At 41.4% G+C, this 12,675-nt stretch overlaps 1 protein-coding gene across 1 annotated transcript in view; it reads right to left on the reverse strand.

Annotated features, from left to right (window-relative positions):
- WDFY4 (WDFY family member 4) overlaps positions 1 to 6,318 on the reverse strand; it is a 128,156-nt gene extending 121,838 nt beyond the window's left edge. The window contains exon 1 of the mRNA XM_033066622.1: positions 6,262 to 6,318. The gene's annotated coding sequence lies outside the window, so the exon portion shown is untranslated. The remainder of the gene's footprint in view (positions 1 to 6,261) is intronic.
- Between the last annotated feature and the right edge of the window lie 6,357 nt (positions 6,319 to 12,675).

Below are 12,675 nucleotides of genomic sequence, written 5' to 3' on the forward strand. Positions count from 1 at the left end.
CACACAAACCTGGAAGGCACAGCATTCTTCTCCCTGCATCATGAGTAACCAGGTATTTCCCCCTTGTACCATATTCACAAGGGGGAAGGGGAGTGGGATTTGTTTCATTTTGGTTTTAGATTTAAGGTTTACAAAACTACTACAGGAATACACAAAACTCGTGCTCTCTGTGCAACAATCTATGGCCAAAGTCAGGCAACTGTAGAAGTCCTTCCTCAAATGCCTCACCCTTAAAATAAATACATTTGAATGGCCAGGGGAATTCTGTGTCCCTGACCTCTTTACTGAAATGGTCAAGGCAGCTGCTCAGATCAAAAGGGAAACAAGTACTATAAGCTCACAAACATAATTGAACCTTGATTAGATAGGGGCTTGGGGGAAGATTACTTCTTGGTTGTCTAGTTGCTCTCTTGTTCTCCCTAATAACACATCCGAAAGGCTTTATAATTTTTTTTTAAGGGGAGGTGAAGTATAACCATTTTTAACAGGAAATTCAAGTGTTTGCAACTGCTTCTCCCCAGCAATTTTACAGTGACCATGAGAACCAATGGGATCATGTCCTTTCAGTGACTGAAACCTGACTTTGCCCTGGGTGGTTAAAGCCACCTGCTTTCTGTTAAAATCTGCTTTATTCAAATGCTTGAAAAGGCATTCAGAAGGAAAACTAACCAACTTTCTCTTCCAGCTGATGCCTGGAAAGGCTGACCTGGAACAGAGATTGGAGCAAAGTGAATAGAATAGGTATTTATTGAAAGGGTACACCTTGGGGAGTGCAAGAGTCCAGCCGGGGCTACACACAAGTCCAATCCAAGATGGATCCTGGTCATGAGTTTTTACACTTTTATAAGTTTTGGTTCATCTGCTTATTGGGGTCAATTGTCCAACAGCCCCAGGCCATGAAGTCTCAGCCCCTTGGCTTGCCCCCTTTCCATTGCTGTTGTTTTTGCTTTTTGGGTACCAGTTGTCCTTGATTCTCCAGCTAGTTGTCTAACTACCCTGAGAAGAGACCTTACCAACATCTAACATGAAGCTTCAGAGTTACACACTAAGCAGCAGAGAATCTGAAAAATATAAAAGCTAAAACCCAAGGCATCACAGTTAAACTGCAACTTCACTGCATAAAGAGCTGCTGATCCAGGCTGAAGACTCCCAGTGAGTCATAAGCCAGGACAGTAATTGCCTGTAGCCCACAGGGACCTCTCTTGCTGCAGTGGTGGTCCTGGAACAGAGCAATCCCAGAGGACTGTTCTCAACTCTTATGGGGAATGTCTTGTACTGGAATCCAGCCAACAGCAAAATCATGGGTTTAGTTCATCCCTTTACACATTCTACCAGGATTTAAGCAGAGCTGTAGCTTTGCTGCAAACAGAAATGTACCTTAGATCCCAAGGAAAAGACTCTGCAGCAATGTATGCACACAGTAGCCTGTAAACTGACCAGATTTTGGAAAGCATTAGCTAAACTAAGTCTAATTTATAGAGTGTTTTCCAAGGAGATGCAAGGTCACACTGAGCTCTGCACACCCAGGGCAGCTCCAGTGAATGGTGCATTTGGCCTCTACAGTGAGCCCCAGAGCCACTCACAGCTCTGTGCTGCACTGGTGGGGCTGTAGGGCCCTGGCAGCTCTCAGCACAGGCTGAGCAAGCTCACACACCCTCTGAAACTCTGTGCCAACACATCCACTACTTTCCTGCTGTAGGCCATTCACATACCAGCTGATGCACTTCCAGCTGCAATCTAGCCAAACCCACACTGGTGAAGTGAATGGCAGAAGCACAGAGACTCAGAAGAGAATATGAATACCAATCCAGAGAGAACATCACTGTCTTAGACTTCCTAACTCAGAAACAAGCCTAAATGTGCTCCACTTCCACCCTTTTACTGCCACTTTAAATGCACAGAAGGTCATTTGCAGCAGCCCCACCATGCTGTTGAATCACAGAGGTTTATTGCCCAGGGATCTTCCCAGCTCAGTGCTACCTCCTCACTAGATGATGTCAGAACTCAAGCAGACACACAATCATTTGGAGAGTGCTTCTACTTGATACCTGAGGAAAGGAGAGTCACAGCAGAGGAAGCACCATTTCTCTTTTTCATGCTTCACTAACTGTTGATGTGTCTGAAAGTCCAGTTTCAGCACTCCCACCCACTTAATCTCTGCTTCACTGAAGCAAAACTGATGTAACCAAATTAGCTGTAAAAATAACTCAAGGGGTAAAGACAAACAGTTAACATACAGTGCCACATCACCCTTTGTCAGTCTGGGTTGTTTGTACTACAAACCCCTTTGTAATGTGCCTCCACCTACAAAAACGGGAAGGAAAATCCTTCTTTGGCCTTTGCCTTAGAGTCTCAGGGAAAGAAAGAAAGAAGAAAAAAAAGAGAAAAAAAGAAAAAGACGTCTCCCACATGCATTGATGCATTTGCATCTATTCAGGGCACTTTCACATTCAAGGTGCCTTCAAGGGAGCCTTCATTTTGTTTGAGACATCTAGAAAGGGCACGAAATCTCCTGGTCCCAGGAGTCAGCTCGACCAAGACCAACTGGAAACTGCCATCTGGTGGGGCACACTGTGGTGCAGGTCATCCATGGCCCAGAGGAGATGGTGTCCTGCCTGAGCCAGACATGCAGCTGCCTTTCTGACCAGACATAACAATAGCTACAAGGCCCACCTGTCTCACAGCATGCAATACTGTCCCTCATGTTCCTTCTTGTCAAACTTCTCTTTTCTTTGCCACTCCAATCTCCACACACAAGTGGCAAACAGCAAATTCGTGCCTTTACATGCATGATACCAGCCACAGCAATGTATCTTAGTGGTTCAGAATGCCAAGGATCACAGTACTTCTTCAGGCTGAGGCTGGAGGTCAGCAAATGCAGATTTCCCCAAAAACACAACTTGCAGTATGCTTCAGTTCATTCACCAAATGTCTGACTGGCTGCAGCAAGAGCAGACTCATCCTCTGGCTACTGCTGTGCAGTTGCCTTTGCCTGAGGGGCTCACAGCTCAGCCCAACTGCAAACCCAAATGGGATGGGGCTTTGCTGAAAAGCCTGAATTTCTCCCTTCAGCAGGTTTGTCTCCTTGTAGACATAAAAAATAAAATTCAGCTGAATTTGCTGAGACAATAAATTTTTGTGATGCACATTTGTAACCTTCAATCTAGAGAAGAAAGCAAGTTAAACATGTTCCTTTCAACATCTCAGTGTTCAAAAGTTGAATTATCTGCAGGCTTTTTCCCTCTCTTTGCCTTTCTTGCTAAAATCCATCATCTTTTATTGATAAAAAGAAAGTTGATTAAAATATGTTCTTAGAATTATTCATTTCTTTAGGGAAGTGGCTGTGTTTCATTTTCCTCCCTTCTTTTCAGTGGCAGAACAGAAGCTGACAGAGAAACCGCACAGAAAGGCAACACAGAAATTTAAACCATCTGCTTAACTATCATTTTCACTCATCTTTCTCAGCAAACCTTGAAATCGGCAATGGAGGAGGCATTCAGCTCCTTCAGCAACCCTCCCAAGGAGGCAGAAGCAGCAGGCTGTGAAGGACTGTGTGCCTGAGCAGCTCAGCTCCTCTCCCAGGGCACAGAGGCCACCCCACCTCTTTGGCTGGCTCTTCTCTGGAGCTCAAAGCCCTGCAGAGGTGGAAGGAAAAGACAGCTCCTGGTGGTGCTGCCAGGCATCCCCAGCAGCCAAGGGCAAGAAGGCAACAGGTGCCAAAGCACAGCCCCACTGTGCACATTCCATGGAACCCACGGGTCTGGGCACCTGCACAGGCTCAAATTAAATGGAGCTCATGCTGGAAACCATGGGAGGGGGCTGGTGAAGACAGTACCCACAAGGAGAGCATTTCCTGCCTGCCAGCATCCCTGAGCACTCACAGCCCCTATGGGGAGCCCCAGACACTACTGTGGGTTTAAAAGGACAGGGCACATTGCAGCCTTGCTCCTGCAGTCAAGCTCCTAACTTGTCTCAGGAAAGCAATGCATTTCCTTCCCCCATGTTTCCACCTGAGCAAGGTCAGGAGTTCTGCGGGTCCTCTGTGCCTCCTGGACCCAGCCAGCCCCTTTCACCAGCACTAGCAACGTCATGCAGTTAGGAAAATTTGTTTATGTACTAAGGTTAATTTGTCACTTGAATATTGCTATTTCAAAATGTTTCATTGAGAAACAAATTCCCTGCATCAACGCAAATCTGTAAATCAAAACTATTTTTTTCTAATGTTTCTGTTTAAACAGGAACCAACAGAAGTGTATCTGCAGGCCTGCATCTTACATGGGCTGCAACAGTGGTTTTCAGTCTTTTGATTTCTGTGCAATCCTGAGGTGGTTTCCTACAAACCATTATGCAGCACATGTAAATCAGATGGCTTCACCCTTTGGTCATTTCTTTTGCCTCTGTTAAAATTAGTCAGGGGAACTGACTGGATGATGTAACTACAGAAGTACACTGAATAATTTTAAGCTACACTTCTTTAAAATTCTGTGCATAAAAAAAATCTCAAAATTATTCCAGAGTCATTAAAATACCATCAACTTTTAAAAACACAGGAAAAGAGAAGCCTCATTTAAAAATGGGTATGTAGCAAAAGTGAAAACATTTTTGTTTGAAATTGTCAGACCCAAACAGAACTGAATAAATAGGTTTTCCCCAGAATGAAAAAAAAAAAAAGGTGTCAAAAAAAAGTTCCTCTGGGAAGTTGCTATTTTCATTAAATGTCACCTACTGACTAGAAAAGTGTTGTGCAGGAGAATTTTAAGGCAACTTGACTCAACACATGATCTCCACACTAGGACCCATGTTAGTCTAATGAGGTTGAGGAAGTTGAAAGGCTGGTGCAAAAAATATAACTGGCATAGCAATAGCATGGCCCCTCCTGTACCTCAGATTAGCTCTCCACTACAGGATACACAGGAATTCATTGTTTCCATATCAGCTCAAAAGTTGTTGAATTAAACACTCATGATACAGAAGTCCTGCAGGATTTTTTTTTTTATATATATTTACAAAGCAAAGTTAGACTTTAACAAAGTTAGACACACAGTGCACACATCAGAAAATAGCACTCATAGACAGCTGCAGACAAAAGCACAAGATGTAATTACAAAACACATACTGACCATGAGCTGCTTTTCTTGGAAGATTTATTCTTATGCTTTTCTTGGAAGATTTACTCTTACCCTCTCTCTGCAGAAGGATCACCAAAATCTCTGCAGACAACATCACTTTCTTAAGTTTCAGAAATGGGTCCTAGTTCCTGTTTTACACCCCCTTTTGCTTTCTGCAAGGAAATTGTGTTGCTTGCAGAGCCTACAGCAACACCCATCGTCATCTCAGAGGAAATAGGGAGCCTGAAGTTCAGGCCAAACAAATTAAACAAGATCCTTCAAACACAAGTGTGACAGGAGACTTTTTCCCAGCTCTGATACGTCCCCTGCTAGCTACTGTTTTTTGTTTTGATTGGTTGGTTTAACTTTTTTGTTTTTTTGCAGCTCCCAAGTCCGCCTCTTGTGACCATTTTCTTCAATAAGTTGTGTCCCTAGAGAGACTCTGCAGGTACCCAGGAAGGCTCTTTCCCACACTCATAACTGCTCAGGTACCTGCAAGTGCCTAAAAAGCCAGACTTAAGAAGCTGTCACACCCTATTCATGGATAAGCCTGTTTTTTCTATAGATATTCTCCTGGCTCCGTGGACTAGACTCATGTATCTTCCCTTGCCTTCAATTCTTTATTTATAGAACCAATACCCCAATTGCATTTGGCTTGCCATGTCATACACAATTCAGGACAAAAGGAATGGGGATGAAAACAGTGGTTTTCCTGTCTGGTATGTTCTTATTAAAAAAAAAAAACAATTCTTGAAGCTGAGTAGCTTCCCTGGAGATTGTTGCTTTTAAGGTGTTCAAATGACCCTGTTCAAGGCTGGGAAATAATAAGAAAAAAATTTCCTTAATTTCTACCTAATTTGTGGCCAGATTCTACATTAATATTTGCTTTTGTGCTAGGAACTGGGCCAGTAAGGATACACAAAATTGCTGCTGCTCATCAGAGAGGTAATTTTAGCCCTGAAATTAAACCTGAACACTGCACAAGTAGAAAATACTTTGTTAAGGGGGCAAATTAGAGCAACCGGGAACTAGTCATTGGCTGTGATCATTTGGGGCTCAGAGCATTCAGCAGAACTTGAAAGCAGAGCTGTCACAGCAGGGCCAGCTGCCACATGCAGTGAAGGAGGAACTGGTGAAAGAATGCAGTCCTTACCTTGCAGGGGGCTCACCACAAGAGGGAAGTGCAACAGGCTCCTCAGCAGCTCCTGGCACATGGCAGTGCCTTTTGCTGCTGTGCCACTGCAGGGCTGCAGAGCAGTGGCTCAGATTTGACAAAGCAGCAAATTCCTTCTGCAGGGCTGCACCTCAGGATGCCAGCTCAGACACAGGGTCTCTAGAATCACTGCCTTCAAGAACTGCTGGCTGTAAGCAGGGAAATGAGAATGGCAGGCTTCACATGGAGGTCTACAAAGGCTTATTCAGTAACAAGGGTTGCTAAGCTATCTGAAAAACAGGCAGCAGTCAAAAGGTGAAACTTAAATTATTGTTTTGTATCTCAGTACATCAATCACAATACAGATACCTCTAACTTGAAGGAAGCAGAAACTGACCTTGTCAAAGTCTGGGACCTGTATGAATTCAGAATATAACCTGCAAGGTTTGCCCCCTTCATCCAAATGCTCAGCAACAAACTAGTACCAGACCGTGTGCTCAGAACATTGACATGCTGAAAAAAAAAAAAAAAAAAAAGTCAAAATCAGGCACATGGCTTGTACTTTATTCAGCACAAGTGGAAGAATAGCTCAGAGGGGGGAATCCATCTTAAAAGACATCTGAAATGCACAGATGACGAGTGTATGACTAAACCCTTAATGAGATAGGCCAGGATCTGGTGGTATTTTTATTTCTATTTAATGTTTTATTCTTACCCTTTTTTCATTTCCACTAAACTCTTACTTTCTATTTTTATTTTCTTCTTTCTTTTTTTTCTCAAATGAGATGAGAATAAAGATGAAATATTCAGACAGACAGCCTTTGCCCAATACAGGCATTCCCACCAGAGATATTCAGAGCTCTCCCCTTTCCACAGGTCTATTTTGTCCATAATAGGTCCTCAATAGGAAACTGTACCTCACAGTCTTTTAGCCTCTGTCTGAGGCCCAGAGAACATGGCTTGCTTTGTGGTTCTCAGCAGTAACATGGGCAGTCTTAATTCTGAGCATCTTTTGTGCTGGCACCGTCCTCCCTGAGCGTCACGAGGTGGCAGCACAGCAGAGGGGCTTGCAGAGGCTGCTCTTACATCAGGCAGCCAGGATCTCACACACCTGCAAGTACACAGTTCATTTTCATTTTTTAGAGTTGCAGCTTCCATTTCTTTTCCAGAGATTGTCTTTAAAAATGAGATAGTAGAGTGTCACAGCACAAAATATAACACTTACCTGCCTATGTGCTTTCAGCTATTTGAGCATTTATAGGATTACATTTTCACACTCCCTCCAGCGTCTGGAATTGACAGGTTTTAGCTGGGCACCCAGCAGAGAAGCCACTTAGAAAACAGTGGTGTACTTTGACCTTCTCACTTTAGGGACACAGCTTATAAAGGTGTCAGCATGTTGCAGGGCAGACAAAAGATTGTGGATGAAGAATGGAACTGTGGGGGAAGCAAATTACTTTTAAATTGTGGCAGCATTGGCAAAAGAAAAAAAAACAAGGTATATTTAGTTTTTAAAAATGGGTTTTGATAATTTCAAAACCAAAGTAGCTGATATTTTGTTTTGGAAAGGCATTTTTTCATTTAAACCTTGAACAAAAATATTAGTAAGGCTAGATGAAGGATAACAAACAAGAATATACTGAGACAAATGATATTAGTAGGGAGTTCAGGTGGGTGATTTTTAGTGGATTATTTTGTTGCTTTTAAACAGAACAGAAATCCCATTCATAAAATTTTAATGAATAGTTTAGTTCTCTCTGAAAAATCCAGTAATATAGAAGTATTCAGTACCTTTGTTTTTTTTCCAAGTTGAAATTCCCTGCAGAAACACAAGCTTAGGAATCTTGTTAAGGATTTAGAACCATGGGATTTTTTTTGTCCATCAGATTTCTGACTTTTTAAATTAACTATTTCTATGCAGACTCATTGTACTGCAGCTATGAGTGGACAACCTCTACAGCAGGTTATATCTGAGAAAAAAATTGTATAAATAAATAGTAAGTGCAAAAGAGTCTGCTCCACATATGAATATTGGGGTAGGCAAAGGGAAGGAGCATTTGTCATCTTCCAGGAAACTGATGTCCTTGTAAACAAGATACTGATTATAAAGCTAAGACAACCTTTAACAGCATAATATCTGCTCTAAGATAAATGATGCTTTAAAACACTACCATTCCTAAATTTTCTTTACCCGTAGAGAAGTTGAAAATATTTTTTAAAATAATATCATGGTTTTTTCCATAACATTTTGATCCAAAAATATTCATGGGAACATATTTTCAGATAACACTTTTACACAATAAATAATATTTCTTATATTAAATACATTTGTTTGGGATTTTTTCTTCCATACATCTTGGAAAGCTTATCAGGGAGGTCAGTTTTGCAGACTCCATTTCATAGGCTGGAAACAGTAACATTAAGAATTGAAAGGACATACTCAGCCAGTGGCAGAGCCACAAATAGGACCTGGCCCTCCAAAACCCAAGTCTGGAAGTCATTAACAACTCCATTTTAATTTCATTATTTTCTTCTTCTCTGCTTCATTTGAAACAGAAGAAAAATGGGTCAGTGTTAAAATAACAGCACATTTGAAAATTTTAGCTCCCTCCATTTTTCACCTAGCCTCCAGTTTTCACCCTAGTTCCATTTTGAATCAGATCTGCCTAAATGACTATATTTTCCCCTGAGGCAGCAGCAGGAGATACATTCCTGAGGATGCCAGTTTCAGTCCCTGGTGTCTAAAATATGCATGCACTGCTCTTTGATTCCTACCACTACAAGAAAAAAAAGTTACATTCATTCTGCAGAGATAGAATTCAAGTTTTAAATAATGCATTTCTTTATCTCCTATCCCAGCCAAGGACCTCATTTCTTCCAGGCCCATAGGTGACAGATAGGATAAGCAATTGCCCAGGTTACTGAGTTTTATGCAGCTGATTCATGAGCTCCTTGCCACAGGATATATTGCTGACACTGTTCTCAAAGGTGCAGGAAAGGTCTGAGGGTGTACAGAAACAGATGAACAAGTGAGAAATCAATAATGTCTCCAGACTTTTACATCCTCCCTGTCTCAGCAACATCAAAGAAGCTCAACCTGGCAAATTTTGTTGGGTGATTGGAGCAGACTGCATAACTGTATCGGTAATATGATTAGAATCAGAGATGTGAGCACAACAGCACAGTTAACTGGGACTTGGTCATGTTAAGAAACTTCATTTTGAAGTTTGAGATGCTTTGCTTACATAATGCAAAATCCAAACAATGTGAACTACTCCAATAAATTCTGATCCAGCAGGTCAGTTAAGCATGTATTTTGATGTGACTCTTGTGAGCACTCTCTCACGATTTAAATTTAACCTTCAAATGCTTTTCTTTATTGGAATCAGGAAATTGGGTTCAGAAAGATCAGCATACATTTCACAGAGAAATTCTGTGAGAAGAATCACCCATTTAAAAGAGGCAGTGATGAAGGGAAGATCCTCAACTGTGATTTCCCTGATTTGACAGCAACAGGAGCCCTGTTAGATCTGTGATGATCTGAAGGTGATAGTGAGGCAAGGGCTAGAGAGAAAAGTAGCATTTTGTTAGATCAAAAGATGTAGCAGCAGAAAAGAGGCTTTTAGACTCTCAAAAATATTGACAGAAGGGACCACTGGAGGTTACTTAGTTCAGCCTTCTATTTGGAACAGAAGCAGCAGCAAAACCAGACTAGCCAAATCATCTTGAAAACCTCGGAAGGCTGACATCTCTCCTGCTCTGCTGGTGTCTCTCCCAGTGCTGCATCATTATCCTTCTGGCCAAAAGTTTTTCTGGGCTCCAGTCTGAGTATCTAAGGTCCTGACTTGGAGGACATTGCTTTTTGTGTTTTAGCATCTGTGCTACCAGATGTTTGATTTCATACTCTGAAAATGTCCTTTAACTGCTTGTGGGCTGCTATTAGATTCCTCCATTAGCATTTTTGCCAGGTTAAGCAAGTCTGTTCCCCTCAACTCTTCCTTGTAGGAGACGTGCCCTAGTCCTCAATATTCTCAGTAGTCCTTATTCAGATGTGAAACATATGTCAAACCAAGTATAATTTGGGAGATATTTATTTCTGTCTACCTTAATTGTGTTAACTCTTATCTGGCTGTGAGACACAAGTTGCAGTGTCATTGCCAACTAGTGTCCATTCTAGATTTATCTCCTTATCCTGTGAAAAGCAAATGTGATACAATATTTGGAGTCATCCTGTCTCAGTATCCTTATGTTCATCTTCATTACCAAAGGAAACTTTCCTTGCAGACATGTTTAGGAATATGGAAACAGCAGGAATTTCTAGTACTAAAGGGGATATATAATTTCTGATCCTGGTATAATAAGGACAATACCACAAAGACAAAACAGAAAATATTTCAAAAAATTAAAAACTAGGAATATACTTTGTCTCCCTATTTATGAAATCTAGAATATCTGGATTTATAAGACACTTACTGTTCTTAAGAAAGTTCTTGCATTCATAATCTCTGTGTTTTGCTTTCCTGTAATGCATGCAGGTGCATCACACAACACATTTGGAAATCTTTATCAAATCATTCAGAATCATCTATCCTTTTTTTACCACCTCTTCAACTGCACTGCCTAATAGCGTCTCAAAAGTTGAAAATTTCTGTTTAAGGTTTTGCTTCTTGTTAGAATAGTGCACCTTGACATGGTTAGAGATCACTGTTTATAAATAAATCAGAAATGGCACATCAACATCTCTGATGTTTGTCAAGTATTAAAAAAAAAAAAGGGAAAGATATCCAAGTCATGCTTTTTTAATCTAATATGTAAAAATGCAATTTTCAAGGTGTTTTTGCAGGCCACTTGTGTAAAATATCTATTTTTCTTACAGGGCACTCTTGAATAAATTTGGATTACGTTAAGGTATTTCCAACAGTAGTAGGTGAGTTCTTGCAGGGCTATAGGTACACTTGGTATATGTTCACCACTGCAGAGGAGAAAAAAATTAGTGTGTGCCAGGAATATCTCTGCAGGGTAGTTTCTTGTCCCACTGAAGTCCAAGGCAGCTGTGTTATAGGCATCTCTCAAGCTACAGCTGCTCTCTTGAAATCAAAGATTAATTACTCCTGACCTATTTGTGGAACATGACTACATGGGAAGGAGCATTGGCTATAAAAGAATAATAAAGACACACAGAAATTCCCTAGTTTCACTCTGAAAAACATTAAAAATTATTCTTGCTTAGTCTCCCCCTTAGCCCTCATTCCTGAATGTAATTGTATAAGATCATAGTTCTGTCCTTCCCTAGCAGTCATGATCTGTTTGGCACATTCACTGCCTCCTGCTGTAAGCATTACCCCTAGGAAGCCCAAGATGTCATTAGGCTTATGCATTTTCTTACTTTTCAGCCAAACCTAAAGAAATTGCTCCCTTCTTTGTCCCTTAGTATTAGATAATCCTCAAACTAAATTAGCTTTTTTTTCCTCAAAGATACCTTTGAACTTCCAGTTGTTTCCAGAGCTGCTCTAGAACATCCACACAGCTTTCTCCATTCTGCATCAGCAGATTATGTGGTACTAGAGAGGCCATATCTGAAGAACAGGGAAATTCTCTCTTCCTGGTTTGAGTTTCTTGCTATAAGCCTCAAGACTGCCAGTAAAATCACTGTTTGCTGGCAGCTGAAAGACCAGTAGCCTTTTTCACCTGGAAAATCAGCTGGCATCATCAGCATCAAGAGGTTTCAAGTGGTGATCACTTAGCCTGTAAGCAAGGACTGTATGAAATTGAAATTCCTTCTGGTCATTAGATACTTGAAAATTGTTAATTTATGCACAAACTTCTTCAGCAGAATTTCACAGTTCCTGAGTACATAACAATTCAAACTGGCCTTGCAGAAGAAATGCTGCTGCAGTTCTTTGATCTCAAAATGTGCACCATGGTCTTTCCTTGTTTCTCTGGACCCTTTTCCAACAATTCCATTTTATAACATATTAAAACAGATTGCAATTTTGGTAACAGTCTAAATAAACTGGATGTGAAATTCAGTGGGGCCAAAGTCCAGGGTGATTTGATCTTGGGCTGTGATCCAGGTGCATCATGCCGATGAGCAAAGCAAATGTTATCAGTCAGCTAGTTACAGCAAGTCCTTGGCCTGCAGATGGAAGCAGAAGATGAGGAGGAGGAAAAAAGGATATACCGTGTGATAATTGGTAGGTGACAGCATGCTGTGTGTGCAGCCTGGGGAAACAGAGATCCATTCAATCCTCCTCACAACAGCCCCAGCAGCTTCCCTGGCCCACGCACGCTTCCGTCCCAAGCACCCGCCGTGTTTCATAGCCTCCAGTCATCAGCCTTGGCGCCAACACATGAATCATATCTTCTGTGAGTGTCCCTGCTGCAGTAACTTATCATCCTCTGCAGCTAGATAGC

Source organism: Catharus ustulatus, chromosome 8 (assembly GCF_009819885.2).
Source record: "Catharus ustulatus isolate bCatUst1 chromosome 8, bCatUst1.pri.v2, whole genome shotgun sequence".
NCBI lineage: Eukaryota > Metazoa > Chordata > Aves > Passeriformes > Turdidae > Catharus > Catharus ustulatus.